General features: G+C 42.3%; 1 long non-coding RNA gene across 1 annotated transcript in view; it reads right to left on the reverse strand.

Moving 5' to 3' along the window:
• Positions 1-3,664: 3,664 nt before the first annotated feature.
• The window catches only part of LOC137306851 (uncharacterized), a 43,104-nt gene continuing 20,617 nt past the window's right edge, over positions 3,665-26,151 (reverse strand). Inside the window, exon 2 of the long non-coding RNA XR_010958946.1 lies at positions 3,665-3,863. This is a non-coding gene — a long non-coding RNA (uncharacterized lncRNA). The remainder of the gene's footprint in view (positions 3,864-26,151) is intronic.

The raw sequence follows: 26,151 nt of genomic DNA on the forward strand, positions 1-26,151 counted from the left end.
ATAAAGCTGCTTGTTTTTGTTTTGTCACTTATTTTAGACCTGCTATTCATTTAAAGTGGTATACCCATCCTCTAGATAACAGTATACTTCTACCTCCGTAAGATCGCCCATCTCTGCCCATACTTCAGCCCATCAACTGCTGAAACCCTCATCCATGCTTTTGTTATCCTCCAGACTTGACTATTCCAATGCTCTCCTGACCGGCTTCTCACTTTGCAACTTCTGTAAACTTGAGCTCATCCAAAACTCTGCTGCCCATATTCGAACTTGCATCAAGTCCATTCACCCATCACCCCTGTGCTTGCTGACCTACGTTGGCTCCCAGTCCGGGAATGCCTTGAATTTAAAATTCTCATCCTTGTGTTCAAATCCCTCCATGGCCTCACCCTTCCCTAGCACTGTAACCTCCTCCAGCCCTACAACCCTCCGAGATCTTCATGCTCCTCCAATTCTGGCACCTTGTGCATCCCGATTTTAATCGCTCCAGCAATGGCGGCAGTGCCTTCAGTTGCCTTGGCCCTAATTTTGAAGATCCCTTCCTAAACCTCTGCGCCTGTCTACCTCTCTCTCCTCCTTTAAGAAGCTTGTTAAGACTTACTTCTTTGACAAAGCTTTTGGTCACTTTTCCTAATATCTCTTTATGTGGCTCGGTGTCAAATTTTGTTTGATAAATCGCTCCTGTGAAGCGCCTTGGAATGTTTTACTACATTAAAGGTGCTGTATAAATGCAAGTTGTTGTTGCTGTTGTATATCCATTGCTAAAATGTTCTTGTATCAAAATAGGTTTCTTAGAATCTCTGGGAACAAATTCACAAACCTGTTTTAAAACAAATTGTAATTAATGTGGTTTCTTACAAAAACATTCAACGTGCACAGATATCGTTCATGCTTTCCCTTCTATGACATTCACATGGTTCTAACAGCTTTGTAACCAACATATTTTTTAGTATTTGATCATTTATGTTCATATTTATGCATATAATCTTCAATCCCATACTTAGCTGGTAATAGTCCTGCTCTTAATTAACATGCTTGGTAGTATTTGAAAATGCAGTCATCATTTTCAGATTGAAGCATTATGTTATTAAAGGTGAGTAATGTCCCACAACCAGCTTGTAGGTCTTAAATATCACATTGTCATAATGGATTGCAAGCATTTCCATTTATTCATGAAGCACACACCAACAGCTAATTGAATGTTCACAATTCCCAAGCCACACCCTACATTAATTAAATAGAGTTGTTATGTGCCTTACATTAATTTACTATAACTGCCAATTATTCTCACTAATATAATTGTTGACGCCGTATAGCACATAAATATAATGTGTAGAATGTTGCAATTGCATGTAACTTAGATATTGGCAAATAGTCAAATTGGGCTGTGCCAGCTGATGGGACTGCTCCTTTAAGTGTTTGCAGAACCATTGGTGCTGAAGCAGGGACCTTGGTACCGCTGTTGACTGCATTAATATCCTTCACAGAGAAAACTTCATTGGTAATGTTTAAGTTTTTTCCATCACCCATGACTTTGATAATTACCCCTGAAATATTACCTTCACTTTCACTTTTGATTCCTTTCGCATTAATTCTTTGAAAATGTCCATTAATAGCCCAGATTTGAATATTTCCCTCAGCTCAATAATTTCCTCCAGTGCCCCTATCATGAACCTCCTGTTCACTTAAACATATACAGACCCACTTCTGATCATGCACTCTCTCACAAGTATGAACTCACTGTCCCAGCCTGCAACATGTTCACTTGGACTCAAACTGATGGCAACTAGAACTTGCTAAATTTTTGCAAATTAATATAAAGTACATAAACCTCACCATTCTTAGAACTTGAATCATTTTAATTCTATGTGCAAATTTTGTCCTGATGTCATATAGTAAAATAGCATGAATAGACTTTTCAGCATCAGCATGTATTTATCTATATGAACCCTTAAACTGTGATAGGCTCACAGAAACTCCTGTCTCCCAATTGGTTTTATTTGTTTTCAGTGTGTGTACTGTGTCAGTGAAATGAATTGTAATATTGTTATATTGAACTTGATTTATTTATTTTAAGATTTTCCTGTCCCCCCCCCCCCCAATCGAGTGACTTTAATATCTGTCAGCCTTGGCTCAGTGGTAGCACTCACACCTCTGAGTCAGAAGGATGTGGATTTAAGTCCCACTCCAGAGACCTGAGCATATAATCTAGGATGACAATTCAGTGATGTAATGCAGGAGTGCTGTACTGTCAGAGTGCTGTCTTTTGGATGAGACGTGAAACCGAGGCCCAGGTAGATGTAAAAGATCCCATGGTGCTACTTGAAAAGAGCAGGGGAGTTCTCCCCGGTGTCCTGGCCAACATTTATCCCTCAACCAATATCAATAGAACAGATTATTTGGTCATTATCTCATTGCTGATTGTGGGACCTTGTTGTGCACAAATTCGCTGCCCACGAGCCTCTGTGGAAGCTGCAGTGAGGCCTGAAAAGTGCTTGTCTCAGCACTGGAGCTCTGGCCTCTGCTATCTCCTCCAGTGTTATGAGACAGAGGGATCAAATGGAGTGGAGATTTGATAACTAACCTCCTGCAGTCTGCTTTCTTGTAGATGATTGGGGGAGTAGATGCTAAGCCACATGGAAGTGGAACTGGTGCTGTGGAGGGCAGTGCTTCTGCACCTTTGTCAGACCCTCATTCAATGTCCACACAGGTGCCACCAAGTCAGCTGGGCCAGACTGCCCTGGCAGCAGCCGCGATGAGCCAGACCCTCTTGGGAGGTTGTCCACCATGAATATCCCCAGTGCCCTCATTACATCAGTAGCCTTCCACCAGCCATGCTGAAGCCACAGGTGCAGCACAATGTAAAGTCACTAGAGTTAGGAAAATCACAATTGAGAGAGACACAACTGGGTAGCACCTGGATCAATATTTAGTTCAGTGTAATTTGTTCACTTTATTAAAGAAAATCAGACTTTTGTCACTGTCAGGTTATGCGGTGTTCTTCATTAAGAGCTGCAGGGCCTATACTGCGCAGTAGTGTTTGTATATCCCATGCAGTGGGGTGGGAGGACTGGGATAAGGGAAGAATGGTATTGGTGGGTTTCAGGAGGCTGCAGATGCATGAAATCATTGGTTGATCATTTGTTTTAAATGCAAGTTCTTCGTTCTTTCTTATTCGCGCTTCTCCTTCCTCCAGCTCCTTCTCATCAGAGTCCTGAAGGTTTCCTGCTGCTCCAGGTCCAGGATCTGTCCATGATCAACAGCAAAATTATGCATCATGTCATCACCATGCATGACACCTTTGACAGACTTTATTGCAAGACTCATCCTAACAGGTCCAAGCATCTAAAGCATTGTTTGAGTATTCCAAGGACCAGGTCTAAAAGTACACATGATGGTTATTGTTACAGTGATGTTCTGCAGATGACTGCAGATATTAAAGTGGCTTCATCAGCTATGTAAATAAAGGATAGCCTTTGTTGCTAAGGTGCCATCCACAGCCTTGCTGGTCTTGCTGGAAAAGTGCAGGGACTGTGACCTGTTGCAGTATAGCAGCATCATGGCACCTCTCTGGAAAGTTCTCAAACACATGCATAATTTTCATTGCATTGTCTGTGACACCTGGACATTCATGGAATGAAAGCCCTTCTTCTTCATGAAGTTTGCAGGCTTATGGGGAGGTTCCCTGATGACTTCCTGTACTTGCGAGAAGCCTGCAATGGCTGCGAAGCCAACTGTTCAATTCTGGCTCCTGATGTCCCTGGGGACCTTGATGAAACGCCGGCCCTTCAGCAGATGGCTTCCACATGCTTGATGCGGGAGGGCAAGGTCGACTGGCTGATGTGCGCCATTTCACCTTCTGCAACCTAGAATGACCCAAAGGGGAAAACATTTAGTGTTGTCATGACCTTGACGGTCATAGTCAACACATGGCTACCTCTTAGTGTGGGCTCCAGGTGTGTCTGCAGCAGGGCAGTAACAGCTTTTCAGCTGAACAGGAGCCTCCCAACACATTGTTCCTTGGTGAAATTGAGGCACAGTATCTGGTTTCTGTACACACTGTTCGGTGGATACTGGCATCTTCATTTCTACATCTCCACCACCTCCCCCCCACCACTCCCGATCCCCACATTGACTTTCTTGCAGCAACCTCCCATGCAGCTTCCTCATCTCTCTAGTGTTGCTCCTGTTCTTCTTCCTCCTGTACCACCCTGACAGGAGTTGCCACAACTACTTCCGTGGTCAAGAGGACTCACTTAAGGAGTCTGAAAAGTTTAAGAAATCAAGAAAAAACTTCTCTCCCTCAAAGTATAGAGCTCTGGAATAAGCAATGCTTACTTCCAGCAGGATTCAACAATCCAAGAAATTTCTAGTGAGTGCTCCGTTAAATATCACCTGTTTTCTGAGCAGGTCCTTCACTCAGTGGCTGTCCTTATTTTCCCTGTTAAAATTACAGTGGGCTCCTATCTGCATGATAGAACCCCTATTTAAATATTCAAATACTTTTGCCGCCTGATGCAGATAGACGCCAAGACCACTCCGGTCCTTACTGCAGTCAAAATGGCAGTGGCTGCAATGGAGGCGTGAACAAGGTATTAAATACTGCACCGCCATTTTAACTGTCTTACTGTCCCATTTGCACCAGTTCGGACATGTTAAAATCCATCCCATGCACTTTCCAGTAGCGATCACTCAACAGTGATTAGGCGTGAGAACCCAGACTGATTTACCTTGCCTACGACCAATTGTAATGTCCACACATCTGCCTTGTCTGAGATCAGCTAATAAGGATTGAACCTGTTCTGAGTGGCTTAGTACAAAACCACACAATTATTTACAAGGGCTGTCAATTAATTGTATTTAACTCTGTGATTGATGCGTTAATTGTTTTTGGGGCTTAAAGTTTTTAACATGTTAATCATGGAAATTATGGGAATTCTATCAGGTTTCAAAAAAAGTAGCTTTGTTCAAAACTTTGTTTTCAAGCACCACCTCATCCATGTTAAGTGTTCAGACAGAAAATGCCATGTTGGGTTGGGTAGGGTAGAGAAGCTGGATGGGCAGACTGCCATCCTTAAAAAAGGGAAGAGAGCTAAAAATAAAAGTAGCAAATAAGGCTGTCCAACGAATAAAAAAACATCATGGTGGTTAACGTGGACCAATATGCAACAGAAGGCAATCGAAAGAAAAGAAAGGTAAAAGTAAACTAAAGCATTATGGAGCAAAGCACTAGAAGTGAAAGACTTGTGAATGGGAAGTTGATATTTGAAAAAAATTCTGACAGAAAGATGGTTACTTCTATCTACTGTCAAACTGAGTTCCAGTATCACAGTACTCTTCACAATAAACAGTTCAGTTTATGAGTTTTTCTATATAATTTTGCATAATAATATCATCAGTAATAAAACAGAGATGGATACACTAATTGTATCAATTATATGTGATTAAAACAAAGATTAACTGAGAATAACATTTTTAATCAAGAGATTAATTGTGATTAATTTTTTGACAGTCCTAGTATTTACTCACAAAAACATAGGGAAGCTTAATCAAATATCATTATCCCTAAACTACTAAATTAAGCAACCAAAACACACCTTTACCTTGGTTTATGTTTAGATTCTTTTTTTCCCTTCCCATTCTCTCTACCATTCAATTCTCTCTATAATTTGAATGTTATTTATGTCTACCTTTTAGGCATTTTTACCTATTCTCACCATTTTAATATTTAAAATGTTTTGCTTACTTTTCTTTTTCTGTTTCCCTGTGCCCAATATTCATTTAGGAGGAGAAAGCAAATTATATATATATATATATATATATATATTCCATTTACTGAAAACTAGCTTTAATAGCTTGTTTTCTAGCCAATTGAAAATCCAAATGGTGAAAATTGACACAATCGCATCATTGATTTAGCCTGCTTAATCTTTGACGTGATCAAATCAAAACAAATGGTTTGCGACACTGAGAAGCAATTCGCCAGTAGTCCTCAGCTCAATTTGTCCATAGTGACAGCCAGCAAGTCCAGACAAATAACAGGTTGTCTGGGCCACACAGATTTTTGCAAGTTTGCAGCTCATACACTGTGATCAGACAAATCTGAGTCAGGGAACTATAGGCCTGTCAGCCTGACATCCATTATTGGGAAGATGCTAGAAGGGATCATAAGAGATGCCCTTTATGATCACTGGGAAAGAGAAGGGGCCATTAGAAATATACAACACGGCTTCTGAGAAAATAGGGTGTGCCTTACAAATTTGATAGAGTTCTTTGAGGAAGTCACTAGGGTGGTGGATGAGGGTAGTCTGGTAGACATTGTCTACCTGGATATTTAGAAAGCCTTTGATAAGATATCTCACATTAGGTTACTTCACAAGATAGTATGTTCTGGTATCAGTAGGAAACTGATACGCTGCATTAGGAATTAGCTCCAATGTGCAGCCAAAATGTTATAGTGAACGGATGTGATTCAGCCTGGAGCCACGTTACTAGTGGGGTCCCCCAAGGATCAGTCCTCGGCCCGGTACTAATCACTGTCTTTATTAATGACAGGGACAGTGATGTTGGGATGTGGTCAGTACGTTTGCAGATGACACCAAAATTTGTGTAAGGATTAAGACAGTAGAGGAGTGCAATCAAAGGGAAAAAGATTTATATGTGCTAGGGCAGTGGGCCACACAATGGCAAATGGCATTTAACTTGGACAAACATAATGTCATTCATGTTGTGAGCACCAACACAGAATACACGTATCATTTGCCGGGAACAATATTGAAAGTGGGTGAGAGAGAAAAATATTGTTGTGTGCTTAGATAACTGAAGGTTCATGACCAATGTGGAGAAGTTGTAGCGAAAGCTAACAGGGTCGCTGGTCACATCTCACCTGAAGTACTGTGCCCAGTTTTGGTCACCACAATATTTCTGCAGCTATCTATCTGCTCAATCACACTCTCACCTCCACCTTTGACACCCTTGTCCCCAATAAAATCATTACTCTCTCTCACCCTGGTTGTTCTCCCGGTACGGCCCTCGTCTCCACTCCCTTAAGTCCAAGGGACGCAGACTTGAACGTTTATGGCGGACAACTGGTTTAGCCATTCATCGCCCGATCTGGCTGGAGCAAATAAGCACTATTGGGTCCTGCTCTCCTCTGCCAAAACTGCTCACTATTCCAGGATTATCCTGGAATGAAAAGATAATCCCCAGCTTCTCTTCTCCACTATAAACCATCTTCTTAAACCTCTCTCTCCTGCCTCCTCCACCCTCACCTCCAACAACAAGTGCGAGGAGCTCATGGACTTCTTTGTTACTGAGTTTGAGACCATCCATTCAGCTGCCTCTGCCACTTCCCTCACTTCCCTAGCCCACCAAGCCAAATTTCCCTTAAGGTTCCCCCTGCCCTAGGCCTGAACTTGCATCTTTTTCTAGTTTCTCTCCTATCTCCCCTCATGCCCTCTCCAAGCTCATCTTGACCATGAGTCCCACCTCCTGTTCCCTCGACCTTATTCCCACTAAACTGCAGACCACCCAACTTCCCTTCCAGGCCTCCATGTTCGCTGATATTCTTGACGGTTCATTCTCCTCAGGTACTGTCCCCCTCCTCTTCAAATCTGCCATCACCACACCCCTCCTTGAAGAACCCACCCTTGACCCCTATGTCCTTGCAAACTTCCCCCAACTCCAACCTCCATTTCCTCTCCAAAGTCTATGAATGTGTTGTCGCCTCCCAAATCCGTGCCCATTTTTCCCACAACTCCAAGTTTGAATCCCTCCAATCAGGTTTCCACCCCTGCCACAGTACTGAAACAGCCCTTATCAAAGTCATAAATGACACCCTATGTGACTGTGACCGTGGTAAACTATCCCTCCTCATCCTTCTCGACCTATCTGCAGCCTTTGACACAGTTGACCACACCATCCCCCTCCAACATCTCTTCTCCATGGTCCAGCTGGGTGGGACTGCGCTCGCCTGGTTCCATTCTTATCTATCCAGTCGTAGCCAGAGAATCACCTGCAATGGCTTCTCTTCCCACTCCCGCACTGTTACCTCTGAAGTCCCCCAAGGATCTATCCTTGGCCCTCTCCTATTTCTCATCTACATGCTGCCTCTTGCCAACATCATCTGAAGACATAATGTCAGATTCCACATGTACACTGATGACAGCAAAGTCTATCTCACCACCACTTCACTCAACCCCTCCACTGTCTCTGATTTGTCACACTGCTTGTCAGACATCCAGTACTGGATGATAAAAAATTTCCTCCAACTAAATTTTGGGAAGTCCGAAGCCATTGTCTTCAGTCCCCCCAACAAAATCCGTTCCCTAGTCACTGACTCCATCCCTCTCCCTGACCACAGTCTGAGGCAAAACCAAACCATTCGCAACCTTGGCATCCTATTTGACCCTGAGATGAGCTTCTGACCACATATCTGCTCCATCACCAAGACCACCTGCTTCTACCTCCGTAACATCGCCCGTCTCTGCCCCTGCCTCAGCTCATCTGCTGCTGAAACCCTCATCCATGTCTTTGTTATCTTCAGACTGGACTATTCCAATGCTCTCCTGGCCTGCCTGCCATCTTCCACTCTCGTTAAACTTGAGCTCATCCAAAGCTCTGCTGCCCGTATCCTAACTCGCACCAAGTCCTGTTCTTCCATCAACCGCTGACCTACATTAGCTGCTGGTCCGGGAATGCCTCGATTTTAAAATTTTCATCCTTGTTTTTAAATCCCTCCATGGCCTTGCCCCGCCCTCTTTCTGTAACCTCCTCCAGCCCTACAAACCTCCGAGATCTCTGCGCTCCTTCAATTCTTACCTCTTGCGCATCCCCGATTTTAATCGCTCCATCATTAGCGGCCGTGCCTTCAGCTGCCAAGGCCCCAAGCTGTGGAATTCCCTCCCTAAACCTCTCCACCTCTCCACCTCTCCAGCTCCCTCTCCTCCTTTAAGACACTCCTAAAAACCTATAACTTTGACCAAACTTTTGGTCACCTGTTCTAATATACGGCTCGGTGTCAAATTTTGTTTCATAACACGCCTTGGGATGTTTTACTGTGTTAATGGTGCTGTGTAAATCAATTTGTTGTTGTGGTGAAAAATGTCCGGAGGAGAGCTATGAAAATGATTCCTAGCTTAAAGAACCTTACCTACTTAGATAAGCTTAAGGACCTTGGTGTATTTACTTTAGGGCAGCGTAGACTTAGAGGCGACCTGATAGTGGTCTATAAAATAATTTAAGAGCTGGATAACATGTTTATTGATAGATTATTCTAGTCTAACGGATTGGGAAGGACTGCCTAAGATTAGGGTAGGACTGCCTAAGAGGGTAATGAACCTCTGGAATACATTGCCGGCTTGTGTGGTGGGTGTTGACTTCAAGAGAGAGCTGGACTGGTTCCTGACTGGGGCAGAGATTGCACCATATAGAAGATAAGCACCTTTATAGATAACACTTGGTCCATGTGTTCCCCTGGACTGGTTTCGATCACCTGAGGGGTTTGGAGAGGAATATTCCAAAGTACTTTTCCCCTTATTGGCCTGAGATTATTCTCTGCTTTTTTGCCTCTCCCAGAAGATTACATGGCGTGGGGCTGTGGATCAGGGGAATTCTCTCATGATGCTCCAGCCACTGTGGGGCGTGGGGCAGGCTTGATGGACCAGCTGGCCTTTTCCTGCCCATCAATTTCATATGCTCGATGCTGATAACTTTTTATTAGAGTAATAAAGCTATGGACATGTCAGCTTTACAATTGTAAAGTTAATTCTAAACTGTTCCTTTTCTTAAAAAAAATGCTTTAACTCTACTTACCTTGCCTTTCCATTTACCTCATTCTTAAAATATCCAATGGATTTGCTGTCATTTTAAAAAATAAAATACACTCAAAAATTAATTCTGCTTCTTTAAGTTCCCTGTGTTTCTCTGGGTACTTTCAATTGACAGACTGGGCTCTAGGCTGTTTAGGGGGCCAGAACAGCAGTTTCCTAATTGATGGCAGATTGCAAAATCCAAAATTTAATTTGGGTCTTCAACGTCATTGGAACATCAGAAGTCAGGTCATTTACTTTGGGAATGTTGTCAATAGTGAGAAAACTGCACACTTTCCGTTAATGCTACTCCCTAAAGGTCAAAGTGTTTCCAAATTTACTTGTATTTAACAGGCAAACATTCAAACATTTTCACATCTATTTCAGCATTATTCGAGTATAAACAATAGGAATGATTACATTGTAATAAAAGCCAAACTGATAAATGGGGCCAATTTGTGTGATGTTTCTCTGAGTACATTACCTTTCATTCTTCATTTAATCTGTGCTTTTAATCTATTTAATGCATCTATTTTGCACTGCATTACAACTTAACAATACCAAATTTGACTTGGCTAACTTGCCAATAAAAAGTTGCATTATTTTCTCATGTTTTTTTTTCACAACTATTTGATTTCCCATGGCTTTACGAGCAGGTAGTCAAGGCCCAAGTTAAATTTAACAGGTCAATGGGGTTAGTGTGTGGGGGCTATTTGAATCAATGTAGGAGAGGCAGAGGGGGCAAGTGAGAGCAGGAGGAAAATGAGGAAGCAGATAGGAGATGGGAATGAAGAAGAGACAAGTAGGAGGGAGGCAGGAAGGGAAAGGCGGGGAAAAGGATAGAGTAGAGGAGATGAGGGAAGGCAGGGAAGGTTAAAGGCGGGGAGGAGGCAAGGAGAAGAGGGGAGGGGAGGGAGAAGGCAGTGGCAGGGGGAGGAGGACAAGGGAGGGGGACAGGAAGGGAGAAAGGAAAAAGAGAAGGAGAAAGAAGAGGGGGCAAGGAAGGGTGGAGGGGAGATGGAGAGGTTGAGGGGGAAGGGGAGAGGAATAGAGACTAGAGATAGAGAGGGGGAAGAGAGAGATGAAAAGGTGGGGGAGGGGCAGAGACAGGGAGGGCAGGGGAGAGAGGCAGTAGGGAACAGAGGGAGGAGGATGCGAGAGGAAGGGAGGGGGACAGAAATGAGGGCATGGAGAAGGGAACGGGGGAGAGGAATGAGGGATAGCCGAGGATCAGAAAATCATCTTGCTACAAGAAAAAGAAATGCCTTCCAAAGGGCTACTGGTAGAGTCAGGACAGTTTCAACCGGACAACACTGGACACAGTCCCATGATTCTTGTTGCACTGTTGCACAGCGGGTCTCTGCACTGAATGGACTTGAGAGGAACTATTGGGGTGTTTTCGGAGATGCAGCTTCAAAAATAACAGGGGATCTTCTGAAAGAGGATATTGTGATGTGAACGGAAAATTGTGGGTCAGTTGGCATGCACTTAGATATGTTAGCTTACCTATGGGACATCCGTGCCAGCCAAAGGGGAGAGCCCAACAACAACTCTCTCATTTGATGGAGCAGGGGGAAGGGCCAGCCTACAATGTTGGAACATGTCACTGGAACTCCATAGTCAGTAATGGAAGAGCTTCTATGGGCTGATGGCAAGACAAACCTGCAAAAATTGGCCAGAGGTCTAAATTTCTGTCAGTGAGAGGGGGAAGAGAAGAGAATTGGTAAACTTTAGAGTGCCACCTGATTTCAATGTATGTTGCTTTAAAGTACCAATGTTTCCAGTTTTTGTCCCACAGCAACTTGTTTAGCTTCTCAGTCCTCTGTTTCCCACCTTCAACTGTGTTTTTTTAAAACAGCCCCATCATTGGCCGCTACTGTCAGGCCTATTTTCCAATGTGATCTTCAGCATCCCAAATTGTAACCGAGGAGAGAGTCTTTTCAGTGGACTATTTCTTTAACTTTAATGTAAAAACATCAGGGTAGAAACAAAGATGGTGATTTCAGTTGAAATTTTTAAAGGATTGAGAAACAATCGTTTTTTTTATTCCATGATGGGGAATTTCAGAATCAGTATTGTAGGATCTATCACATAATGTTAATTGTGTCTTGCTGTACTTAATGTATCACGCAATGTGACCTTCAAAGTGCCACTTACTGGCCCAATATTATTGGAATATCACGGCCACTCGCTATTTTTAAAATTTTCTCGCAGCTTCACCCACTCTGCTGCAGTAGCTTTGACTGAAACTCTGTTTATGCCCTTAAATCGGGCTTCTGTCAAAACTGTGGTGGTGGACAGGAGATGTCCCTGGGAATCGCTCATGGTGCTGCACACAGGGAGTGAAGAAAAAGGGCAGTATTAATTTCAAACAGGATGAGGGGATAAATGTACTAAATGAAGAAGGGGGGAGAGGGAGGGAGTGACTGACTGGAGAGAAGAGCCATGGATGTTGGAGGGAGGGGAGTGAAGAGGGAGGGGAAGGAAGGAGGGAGAGAAGAAAAGAGGGATGGAAGGGAGAGAGGAGTGTATGGATGGGGAAGAGGTAGGAAGAAGCTGATGCGAGGAAGAGAAGAGTGGAGAAGAGTGAGGTGAAAATGGAGGAGGCAGAGAAGGAAGGAGAATCAAGGGATGGAGAAAGGCAGGAAGGAGAGGAAGGGAGAAGGAGTGGGAGGGGATAGGGAGAGGAATGAGGAAGGTGAGAGAGGTGCTAAAGGATGAAGGGAGGGAGAGAGGGTAGGAAAGTAGAAGAGGAGAAAGGGGGTGCAGAAGGACAGTTGAAGATATTTTTGCAAGCCAATGCACTAACAAGTGATCTGGTCCTAACCAGATAAACAGTTTCTGTCTCTATACTGGTAGACTACCCACATTTAGGAGGTCCATAAGTTTTGGCTGGACTTAGATAAGTGAGGTGTGTTTATATGGTGTGCAGGTATGCACTTTATAACAACACAGTCTGCCAGTGTGCATTTCTCAGCAGCTTGGTTTGGAGAATCTTAAGCATGGTGAGGAGTTCCTGCAAGAGTTGTGAAGTTATCACTGAATACTTCTTTAATTTATTAATTATTGTTTATTTTTGTAGAATTTGCTAAAATGTAGCTAGAGTCCTTGCTTATTAGATTGTTTTTATTTTACACAATTGTGAAACTAAATTGTTTAAACTGAAAGCTATGCTAACGGAAAGAGAAATTTGTCTTGCAAAAATAAATTATTTCATAACTTTTGTTCTACACCTTGTGTGCCATGCAAACAGCTTCATTTTTTCCTGTACCAGCTTATCATATCCTATAAGCAGGGAATGAAAGTGGCCTTCTGTTTTAGCAAGTCATTAGGTTTTTTATTTCAGTCTCCTGCTTTTAATCTATTAATCTCTTAGATATCAAACACAACACATCGGTTAACTCTGTTGAAGCAGCGACACTTACAAAGATGACAAACTAGAAAACTAGCAAAAACTAACCAATTGTTTTATAAAAAACTGACAATGACCCTAAAAAGTTGCCAATTTAAGATGGGCCCTAATCATAAGTATTGATGTGTCAAAAGAAGTAGTTACATTGGCTATATAACTTTATACCCAACATTCCTTCACTCAAACATAAATATATGAAAGTCTGAAAGGGGAAATCTAAAATTTGAAGGTGCATTCTAAAGGTTCGGGGATATGCTCCCTTGGAAATTTTGAATTTTTACATTAGAAATTATGCATTCGAGTTAAATTTGAGGAATTTTATCCTTCACAATTCATAGATTTTTAATCTTAACTAAAAGGAAAATGCATATGCATCTAGAAAATGCATTTAGATTTTCAACAGAATAACCAACAACAACATGCATTTATATAGCATATTTAACATTGAAAAATGGTATAAGGAAAAATAAATTGACACCAAGCCAATGAAGGAGAGATCAGGAGGGGTGACCAAAAGCTTGGTCAAGGGGGTGGGTTTTAAGGAGGGTCTTAAAGGAAAAGAGGAAATGGAGAGGTGGATGAGTTTAGGAAGAGAATTCCGGCGCATGAGGCCAAGGCAGCTAGAGGCACAGCTGTGGACAGTAAGGAGAGGAGGATGCACGAGGAATGGAGAAATTATTGGTGGGGAATTGTAGCATTGGAGGAGGTTACAGCGATAGGAAGGGGCAGAGCTATGGAGGGATGAAACACATAGATCAGATCTGATTGATTGATAGTGACACTCGCCGATCCCAGTGAAAAAAGCTGAATTTTCTTGTAAAACACTGACGATCTGACAAATGGGTTAAAACGTCAACTGTCCGATTAAAATGTTGATGATTGGGATGAACAAAAGGCTGTTTAATTCAATCAAGTAAATAAACCTTGGAACTTTTGAACTTTTAAGTAAATGAAACCAGCAATTCAAAAAATTGCTAGAGCTTACTGGTCCTAATGCAAATCATGTCCTTCAGAGGTCTAGCTTTATTTTCTCTGTATATGTCTGATTTAATCATACATGTGAAACTGTTTTGGGAATAATACATATATCACCCTCAGACCCATAGATGAATGGGACACGTTACTCTTTTAGAGTTCCCAATTTCTTAATGTTTAAAGCATCCAACTACTTCCAACAAATGTCTTTTCCCATTATTTGTATATGTTGGGTTTCACCTCAGAATGGTCCTGAATGCTGAAGTTACTTCTAATAAAGATAGTTAAGTAGCTGAGGTGATAGAGTTCAATTTATATTCCCAGTTTAAGAGTTATGTGAGAAGTATATTTGACACAGTCACTGCTGTGAGACAAGTATAAAATGCCTGGCTGTACCTTCAGACCCCAGCTTCATAACAAACCTCTCCAGTGCCTCAAGCAAATACTTCCATTCGACCTATTAACGAGAACTCACCAACCTGAACAGATTTGCTGCCAACATTTTTCAATCAGTCACTAGGGATTGTTAACAGTAAGGTAGGGGAGGTTTCCTTTGGCTGCCTGTGTTGGTGACATTGTAAGCATAACAAGAAGAATTCCTTTGTTTGCTTTGTAAACAAGTGACTGGAATTTCTATGGGGGATTTTCTGATCTCCCGCTGTAACTTCAGTGGAAGATCAGCGGAAACCCCACAGAAATGGTGTAAACGACTTATGATATCACTAACACAAATGACCAGAGGAAATTTTCCCCATCAGTTGGAGATTTTAGCACCAATTTTGCTGAGAAGGGTGCAACTGAATGCCTGACCTCACAATATTGTTGGTGTTCACCTTTACATTGGGTGGCAGCATTGCTTGCCCACATGGTAATGTGACTGAAGGAAGATTATTCCTTTGAAGAAAAAGTTTGCACGCAAAATAAAGGTTTAGAATGCAACTGGAGTTGAACCAATGATATTATGTGATCTCACCTCATCTGAAGAGAGGGTCCTGGAGATTCAAGGGCATGATATCCTTCAGGAGGCCGGAAGTGGTGCAGCAGGAGGAAATGCCCTTGACGGGGTTTGTGTAAAACACACAATGCTTGTTCGCTGTTCTGACCAGAAGCATGACCAACAAGCTAAGAAGCAGTTGATACAGCTGATCACCTGACTGCCCTGGCAGAGTTCTCTATCCTAACCGTTGACTCTATGTATTCGCAGGTATGCCCATGAAAGATCAGAGGGTTCCTTGCAGGAACAGTTCACCTGACACCTGGCACAGTGTTACTACACTCACAATCACTAACTCAGAAATATCATCAGTTTCAGGTCAGTTCACTAAGAGATGCACTGAGTACAGGTGAACACGAACAAGCGGAAGTGGAACAGGAGGAAGAGGAGGCCGTTGGCTGGAAGGCGAGATCATCTTCATCCACAGTTGGTAAGGCCAGGTAACCCAATCTTGGGGACACATCCTTTAAAAGAAGGTATATACTAAGCATGAAAGATTATTGAGGGAAGTGCTTTGAAGCTCCAACACATGGCAGATAGGAGGAGTCAAACTGCCACATACGTGGGATGATAGTGCAAGGATTCCAAAGTATACAATCCCTCTTGGAGTGAGGAGATGCTCCAGGGACATATGCAGTGCAGTCCCTAATGGCAGAGAGTGTTATGCCAATCTTTTCATCCCTCCTGAGTGCTCACACTGAAGCCATGAAGGCATTGGACCACATTGTAACCTTCTCCTCACTTAGGTTATGAAATCAGCTTGTCTGTCATAGAGTCATAGAGTCATACAGCACGGATAGAGGCCCTTCGGCCCATCGTGTCCGCGCCGGCCATCAGCCCTGTCTACTCTAATCCCATATTCCAGCATTTGGTCCGTAGCCTTGTATGCTATGGCATTTCAAGTGCTCATCCAAATGCTTCTTAAACGTTGTGAGGGTTCCTGCCTCCACAACCCTTTCAGACAGTGAGTTCCAGACTCCAACCACCCTCTGGGTGAAAAAGTTCTTTCTAAAATCCCCTCTAAACCTCCCGCCTTTTACCTTGAATCTATGTCCCCTTGTTATAGAACCCTCAACGAAGGGAAAAAGCTCCTTAGTATCCATCCTATCTGTGCCCCTCATAATTTTGTACACCTCAATCATGTCCCCCCTCAGCCTCCTCTGCTCCAAGGAAAACAAACCCAATCTTCCCAGTCTCTCTTCATAGCTGAAGCGCTCCAGCCCTGGTAACATCCTGGTGAATCTCCTCTGCACCCTCTCCAAAGCGATCACATCCTTCCTGTAGTGTGGCGACCAGAACTGCACACAGTACTCCAGCTGTGGCCTAACCAGTGTTTTATACAGCTCCATCATAACCTCCTTGCTCTTATATTCTATGCCTCGGCTAATAAAGGCAAGTATCCCATATGCCTTCTTTACCACCTTATCGACCTGTTCCGCCGCCTTCAGGGATCTGTGAACTTGCACACCAAGATCCCTCTGACCCTCTGTCTTGCCTAGGGTCCTCCCATTCATTGTGTATTCCCTTGCCTTGTTAGTCCCTCCAAAGTGCATCACCTCGCACTTTTCTGGGTTAAATTCCATTTGCCACTGTTCCGCCCATCTGACCAACCCATCTATATCGTCCTGCAGACTGAGGCTATCCTCCTCGCTATTTACCACCCTACCAATCTTTGTCTGAATTGAAATAACTATGGATAGAGGCTTCAATAATCTAGTTGCTGCAATGTGGTCAGCTCCCACACAGGCCACAAGGTACAGTGACACGGAGGTATCTAGCAGGAGCTGGACAGAACTGCAGAAAGATGAGGGTTCTGTCTCTCATGATATAAACCCTACCATTGCAGTCCTCCCCCCGTTCTAATTACTTCACCAGATTCAGTAAGCAGGCAAGACCAGGCTGAACATACATCAGAGGATTTGCCAAAACCTAAAACAAGCTCCTCATAGAGCCTGGCTGACAGAGATTGAAAGCCTTCTAGGTTCCAAGAACCTCCTGTGGTAATGCAGCTGCCAGCCACCACACATGCTCCTGACACAGGACCTCCACCAAGAAGAGGCATAAGAATAGCTAGACACTACATCATTCATTAACTAGTAAAAGGGGGAAGCAACGCGGTGGCAAGAAATAAGTTGAGAGACACTGTAAATATTCACACCAAATCACTTTTGATACTGGAATTAATGAATGCAAAGTGAGACATTCTTAGGTAGATTGGAGAGGAGGCAGCACAAAGATAGAAGATGTTTCTGAGAGAGCAATATAGGTTTTCCACTTTTATTGGTGGATTTAAATTCCTCTTTCAGTGACAATGTTGTGAAGGATGCAACTAGTAACAATGATGTTGGAGACTCTTACAGGCTGAAACCCTGACCAGACCTTGAGATGGCATGAGCATCATTATATCTCCTTTCAGAGGGTCTGCCAGAAGATGCAAGTGCCAAGGCAGCAATAGGCACTCTTGACTGTTAAGGAGCCAGCCCTTTCCTCTGTTTTCATCTGCAAAAGGGGGGATACAGATGACTGCTTGATAATGAACACATCATGACAGCTGCCTGGGTATCTAGCAGTTGCTTACATTTTGCAATGCCAATTGTCACATGTCAGCTGAACATTGATGGAATAATAACACTTTCTTTTCATATAGGAGCCTCTTCTGCCAGAAGAAACCCAAATGGCTACATGGGTCCCATCAAAATCCCTGTGCACACTGGGAAATGTCATTACACAGTAGAATCCGAGAGCTCTAGCTTGGACATCCCTGGCCTCCATAGGAAACTTAACATTGTTTTTAGCTATTGCAAACAAGGCATCTGTCACTTGTTGGATGCACCAATGACTGACAAGATGTTCAATATGTCACCTATTCCAGCCAGGAATGAGCCCAATGTAAAGAAGTTCAATGCAGTGGTAAAAATTGTGGCAGCAGAAAGGGCCATTCTTGTTGTGGATTGGTTGTCCTTCAGCAAAGCACAAAATAACCTCACCACCTTCCTGGTAAAACAAAGCCTTCAAAGGCATTGCTCTTTTGTAAGGTCTAAAAATGTTCTGCGGGACTAGTAAATCCTTGGATTTAGGTGCCCTCCTCCTCATGTGCTAACATACTTGCCTAGCATCCACGTGGCCTTCTTCCTCCTCTTCATCTTCCTGCTCATCCTCCTCCTCCAAATAAGCTAGCTACAGTGGGATTCCAAAAGGAACCCACTTAGTATTATGCAACTGCAAGCTTCTCCCACCGTATGGATTAAGGTTTTAAAAGTGCTCAGCTCCAAACAGGAAATAAAAATCTTTAGCAACATAATCAACAAAACATTTTGTCAGTATTTTCTGGACAATTGCCATTCACTGACACCACAGCTATATTGCAGGAATGCTACATGCAGAAAGTCTGTACTCTTTTTTTTTTTATGGGCAGGTCTTGCAGGAAACAACAGGATTGCAGGAAAGCCAGTTGCAGGCAGGAATGATCCCTATTTGCATGTCATTTAAACGGCTGTGATTTTTTTTTCAGCCATCCTTAAGCGAGTGTGAAGGGGAGGCAGACAGGAATTCCAATCACAACAAGGAGGGGGTGCAATTCTGGCATTGTGAGTTAACACTCAATAAAACACACTGCAATATGAGCACATACACTGGAGATTAAATCTAGGTGGATGGAGCTAGAAGGATGGGGGAGACTTGTGTGGAGCACAAACAAAGGCATGGACCAGATGGGCCAAATGACCTATTTCATTCTATGTAATTCAATATAATTCCTGCAATTTGCACCCCTAAAATAGGTACACTTTGGCCATGGGATTCAGCAAAATCACCCCGTTTGCATCCAATGCTACTTTCATAAAGAAGCCCTACTTTGTGGCAAATTATTCTCTTCTAGCTCTATCCTCCTTGGTTTAATCTCCAGTTTATGTGCTCATATTGCAGTGTGTTTTAGTTTTAGAAGCCATATTGTATAATTGGGGAACAGAAAGTCTTAATCATCCCTTTCTTGCTTGTTTGTAAATTATTGATGGAGATCTTGGCTTTATTTCTCTCTCAAAGCAATTTTAAAACTCTTCCCTGACGTTTTAAATAAATAATTTAGGTAAGGCATATGTTCATTTTAATGGCATCAGTTCTCCAATGGAGGGATAATGATAACTGCCACCATGTGATAAGGTTGAATCAAAAGCAAAATACTGTGGATGCTGGAAATCTGAAATAAAAACAGAAAATGCTGGAGAAGCTCAGCAAGTCAGGCAGTATCTGTGGAGAAAGAAACAGAGTTAACGTTTCAGGTCGAAGACCTTTCGTCAGAACTGGAAGATGTTAAAAGATTTAAAGTTTTTGAGCAAAAAACAGAGCCAGGGAAAGGGGTAGAGGGAGAGAAGGGGAGGAAAGAACAAAAGGGAAGGTCTGTGATAGGGTAGAGGGCACAGTGATTAAATGACAAAAGGGATAATGGTGTAAGACAAGGAGGGTGGTAATGGGACAAGTAAAGAAACAAAAGATTGGCCAGGAGTAGCTGAAAATGGCAGCAGCAGAACCATTACCAGCACTAGCTGACCGAAAAAATGGGAGCAGTGGTTATGATCTGAAGTTATTGAAATCAATGTTGAGTCTGGAAGGTTGTAAAGTGATCTGAAGTTATTGACTCGTGCCCTCTACCCTATCACAGACCTTCCCTTTTGTTCTTTCCTCCCCTCCCCTCCCTTTCCCTGGCTCTGTACTTTTGCTCAAAAACTTTAAATCTTTTAACATCTTCCAGTTCTGACGAAAGGTCTTCGACCTGAAACGTTAACTCTGTTTCTTTCTCCACAGATGCTGCCTCACTTGCTGAGCTTCTCCAGCATTTTCTGTGTTTATATGTAATAAGGTTGTCCTTAATGTAGTGACAAGCTATTTGCAATAATTAAGGGCTAATTTTATTCCCTAGGAAACACCGACAAGTTACCATCCATCCCAGGAGGCATAATTGGCACATATGCATGATTTCACACTTAACCCAGTTGTAGCCTGCTATCTCACTATGTTTTTACATTATCCTAAAGATATATAAAACAGAGGATTAAGGATCAAATAAAAAGTAAAGCATTATCTGCATATGGAATTATGCACTTTTTCCTTCATGGAAAAGCTTTGGAGGCTTTAGTAATTCCTTGTAAAGATGGTCATAAAATATCCAGTTCCTCTTTCCAGTTTAAGAATTGTGAAAAAAGAATACTGAATACAATCACAGCTGTGGGGAGAATAGACACTTTTCACAGTATGAATCTGCCCAGTTCTGTCTTGTGTTTTAACATTCATTGCTTACTTTCCTCTTTGCTCCCTTTCTATCTCTCTCTCTCTCTCTGAAATAGGCACAGGAGTCAGCTATGTGTAATTAAAAAAGTCTTTTATTTGCTGCTGAAGTGATTTTATTCCGTTGATTGCACCAAAAAAAAAAAATCGAACAGACTCAACTTTTCAGCAAACCTAGAGTCACATATATTAAATAATCTGTCTTAAAATGATCTCTGTGCTTCCTATATGTTTACAGGTACAAAATGTTCTGAACAAATGAATACAAATTATAATTCCAGAGAGAATGATAAAAAATTATGCCTTACATAAAGATATCAAATAGGTTGATTTATCCTTGGACTAAAGGGAGAGGTTTTATTCCAGAAAAACCCCAAACTCAAAAAAATATTAAACCAACAGAGAGTTTTCCCTTCTTTACCAACATTTCTGTAACATGACTTACTAGTACTAGATTTTTGTTCGGAATGTACCATGTTGAAATGCATGACTTTTTGTGCAGAGCTCCCATACTTATTTGAATATGTTTTGCCTCACAGATATACATCGATACCCATCAACTGCCTCAATCACTCAGAACTTTCAATTTCATCAGGGGGAGCAAAATGGACGGCAGCGGATCAGCCCAGACAATTTTCCTTTAATTGACTTCAATGAAAAGAAGAATTGGGCAGGGTGTATAATAGGAGGCCAATCTGCTACTGCTCATTTTACACCCTCATCGATGTTGAACGTTCCACCCGTTATAAAATTATCAAGCAATGAGATATTTCAAATGCGAAGTTTCACTTGTCACAGTAGCAGAATGCAATTCCTTGAATCATTTTCAGAAGTCTGATTTCTTTCAAACCTCTCCAGTCCTTCAACAAGTACTTGCTGGGATCCAATGAAAGTGTCAGTGAAACATTAAACATTCACCCTGCTTTTTGAAGCAGATCAAAGAAACAAGGTACATTTTTTGCTTGCTAAGGGTAGTGATAGAAGAGTAAAACAAGAAATGAGGCTACTGGAAAAGCTGGCTTAGATCTACATGGCCCAATCTGCATCACTTTAGTGCAGTGGGTAATTTTTCAGCAGGTATTTTAATCAGGCCTTAAGTGGTCAAGCCGTAAAGAAGCCATACCTAAATATAAAAATTATATATGAAGCCTACTGCAATTATCTGTCTGCGTAGGCAGATTTGGGTTGGGTGCTTTCTTCCCCTATCTGGAGTGGACTTAAGAAAAGCTCCACGAGTGATGGAGCTCCTAAAAGATCCCAGACTCATTAACGTTTTACTTTCAGTTTCAAAGTATATTTCTGGTTGTTGCTTCTATAATCCATTTTATTGGAATTTTTGCGAAAGGCTTTTCCTTATTAAATAAAAATGTTGACGGTAATGTTTATGCAGAAACTAAAATAGCCAAATATTACCTGCTAATTAATGGGAAGCTGCCTGCAATTGAAGCACTTCCAAGAACAGAGGAATTGGAATAAAAAAACATGAGGCGCAAAAAGAAACTTTCACCGAAGTTAGGAGAACTACAAGGCAACAAAGTGAAAAAGTCTATGGCAGTCAGCAAGTCAAGTTAAAATTAATGATGGACATTGGTTTTGAAGGATCACAAATACAGTGGGAGATTTTCAACTCAGGAAGTAATAAAGGAACTATAAGGTTGTGTGATAAGTTAGCATGGGCCAGCAGTAAATGTGGAATGTATTGAGTGGCAACACATTGTGGCACGCATACTTGGGCCAACTACCAGATAAATTATATCGTTGGGTAGTCTTCACCTTGGCAATTTCCTTAAGGTGTGCCATCTTCATCCACATCTGTTCCTAGATGCTGTGGATAATGAACACAGAATTAACCCTGGCACTAGCTTCCTGCCAGGCATGCTGCACTACTGTCGTCTGGGGAGCAAGACCTGCAGTGTCAAACAGGCCAAACCTATTTGTTATCAATCAGAAGCTTTTGTTAATTATTTGCTTAAAATCTCCTCTTCCTGTCTGCACATTTAATAGGCCAGCACATTTTTCTCTATACAGATTTTGGAAAGGCTGAAATATGCTTTAAAGATATTTATAGCCTTTATAAATATTGCAATAATTTTTATCCCCATATTTGGCCACTTACTTTTAAGTATCTGCATCCCTTTAAATTTTAACTGTGGTATTTTAAGGGCTGCGAACGGATGCATTCCCCTTCCCCTTTGGCAAGGGTCAGAAAATATACCTTTTAATGCCCTAATAGTCTGGAAATTATTTACAACATATTAAAAAGTATTGTGAAAATCTTTCGTCATTAGAAGAATGCCAATAAGATAACTCAGCCTCATTGCAGGGCTGCCAAGAAGGAAAACTATTGAGTGTATGGAATACCCAAAGGCACGCCAAACAACTCTTCAAAGGTTTTAATCAATGTTTGGATTCTTGACCGCCAACTATTCACAAAGACACAGTGCTGCATATACAGCGAAACCCATACAAAGGGACACCTGCAAAAAAGGACACTCATTGACAGACCCAAATAATTTACTGCACATACAATGATCATTTTGAAAATAGGGACACCTGCAAATAAAGGACACCTGATGCAATCCCTTAGGTGTCAATCATTTACAGGTTTTACTGTGGTTCATTACATGTTCTAAGATGCCAAAGTAATTGGGTTGGGATAGGGCGTACGACCGATTTACAGCTGGTGGGGGGCCTGAAATCTGGGCAGGAACCTGGTTACAGTAGGATTCGGTCCCATTTATATCTTTAAATTCTAGTCCGGGAGACCATGGGTAGATCCACTGCCCTCCCCATCCCATGCCAAGACTCTAGTCATTTCTCCCTTTACACCCTTGAAAGGCCTCAGCAAATATCACACCACTTGAGACCTGGGGGGTAATTTTAACCCCAAAGAACGGGTGGGTTGGGGGCAGGTGGGAGATTAAAATAACAACATTTTCAAGTGCAACCGCAACCCAGCTCCAATGCGCACACTTCCGGGGCTTAATGTAGGCGCATTTGGACGAATTAAATTAAATATTCATAGAATTACATAGAATATACAACACAGAAACAGGCCATTCAGCCCAACAGGTCCATATCGGTGCTTATGCTCCACACGAGCCTCCTCCCTCCCTACTTCATCTAACCCTATCAGCATATCCTTCTATTCCTTTCTCCCTCATGTGTTTATCTAGCTTCCCCTTAAATGCGTCTGTGCTAGTCGCCTCAACTACTTCTTGTTGTAGCGAGTTCCACATTTTAACTACTCTCTGGGTAAAGAAGTTTCTCCTGAATTCCCTATTGGATTTATTGGTGACTATCTTATATTTATGGCCCCTAGTTCTGGTCTCCCTCACAATATTCAGAAAATAATCAATTGTTAATTTCCCAAATCAATCTTGAGTATGTGCACAAGGTTACATTTTTAAGAATGATGACAAAATCTAAAATATTGGAATGTTCTGGCATCAAGTTACAAGAACTAGGCTTTTTTGCTCGTATAAATCATAGCACTCCAAATATGTTTCCAATTCTCATCCATTCTTTACCTTTGTGTGGTCCATCTCTTCCCTTTTACTGGCTTTCTCTCTCTCCGTTTTTGGCAATAGACTTTCCATAGATATTTATTACAAGCTCAAACTCCCACAACTATTTGAAATGCGTTTCTTCCCACCCCACTTCCAGTAAATACTTCATCCCTTTCACTAATTTTCTCCTTCTTCGTTGTATCTGCTCTAATCATAGAATCATAAAAAAGTTACAGCACAGAAGGAGGCCATTCGGCGCATTGAGTCTGCGCTGGCTCTATGCAAGAGCAATCAAGCTAGTCCCACTCCCTCGGTTTTTCCCTGTAGCCCTGCAAATTTTTTCCTTTCAAGTACTTATCCAGTTCCCTTTTGAAGGCCACGATTGAATCTGCCTCCACCATTCCCTTGGGCAGTGCATTCCAGATCCTAACCACTCAATGCATAAAAAAGTTTTTCCTCATGTCACCTTTGGTTCTTTTGCCAATCAACTTAAAGCTATATCCTCTGGTCCTTGACCCTTCCGCCAATGGGAAAAGTTCCTCTCTATCCACTTTGTGATTTTGAATGCCTCTATCAAATCTCCCCGCAACCGTCTCTGTTCCAAGGAGAACAGCCCAAGCTTCTCCAATCTATCCACATAACTAAATTCCCTCATCCCTGGAATCATTTCTAGTAAATCTCTTCTGCACCCTCTCTAAGGCCTTCACATCTTTCCTAAAGTGCAGTGCCCAGAACTAGACACAATACTCCAGTTGTGGCCGAACCTGTGTTTTATAAAGGTTCATCATGACTTCCATACTTTTGTGCTCTATGCCTCTATTTATAAAGCCCAGGATCCCGTATGCTTTTTTAACCACTTTCTCAACCTGCCCTGCCACCTTCAATGATTTATGCACATATACCCCCAGATCTCTCTGTTCCTGTACCCCGTTTAGAGTTATGCCCAATAGTTTATATTGCCTCTCCTCGTTCTTCCTACTGAAATGTATCACTTCACCTTTTTCTGTGTTAAATTTCAACTGCCACGTGTCTGCCCATATCACCAGCTAATAAATCTACTTTCCACACCAGAGTTCATAAAGAACATAAGAGCATAAGAAATAGGAGCAGGAGTAGGCCAATCGGCCCCTCGAGCCTGCTCCGCCATTCAATAAGATCATGGCTGATCTGATCCTAACCTCAAATCTAAATTCATGTCCAATTTCCTGCCCGCTCCCCGTAACCCCTAATTCCCTTTACTTCTAGGAAACTGTCTATTTCTGTTTTAAATTTATTTAATGATGCAGCTTCCACAGCTTCCTGGGGCAGTAAATTCCACAGACCTACCACCCTCTGAGTGAAGAAGTTTCTCCTCATCTCAGTTTTGAAAGAGCAGCCCCTTATTCTAAGATTATGCCCCCTAGTTCTAGTTTCACCCATCCTTGGGAACATCCTCACCACATCCACCCGATCAAGCCCCTTCACAATCTTATATGTTTCAATAAGATCGCCTCTCATTCTTCTGAACTCCAATGAGTAGAGTCCCAATCTACTCAACCTCTCCTCATATGTCCGCCCCCTCATCCCCGGGATTAACCGAGTGAACCTTCTTTGTACTGCCTCGAGAGCAAGTATGTCTTTTCTTAAGTATGGACACCAAAACTGTATGCAGTAATCCAGGTGCGGTCTCACCAATACCTTATATAACTGCAGCAATACCTCCCTGTTTTTATATTCTATCCCCCTAGCAATAAAAGCCAACATTCCGTTGGCCTTCTTGATCACCTGCTGCACCTGCATACTAACTTTTTGATTTTCTTGCACTAGGACCCCCAGATCCCTTTGTACTGCAGTACTTTCCAGTTTCTCGCCATTAAGATAATAACTTGCTCTCTGATTTTTCCTGCCAAAGTGCATAACCTCACATTTTCCAATATTGTATTGCATCTGCCAAATCTCCGCCCACTCACCCAGCCTGTCCATATCCCCCTGTAGGTTTTTTATGTCCTCCTCACTTTCTACTTTCCCTCCCATCTTTGTATCATCTGCAAACTTTGATATGTTACACTCGGTCCCCTCCTCTAAATCATTAATTTTGATTGTAAAGAGCTGGGGACCCAGCACCGACCCCTGCGGAACACCACTGGCCACTGGTTGCCAGTCCGAGAATGAACCATCTATCCCAACTCTCTGCTA

Source organism: Heptranchias perlo, chromosome 3 (genome assembly GCF_035084215.1).
Source record: "Heptranchias perlo isolate sHepPer1 chromosome 3, sHepPer1.hap1, whole genome shotgun sequence".
In the NCBI taxonomy this organism is placed as follows: Eukaryota; Metazoa; Chordata; class Chondrichthyes; order Hexanchiformes; family Hexanchidae; genus Heptranchias; species Heptranchias perlo.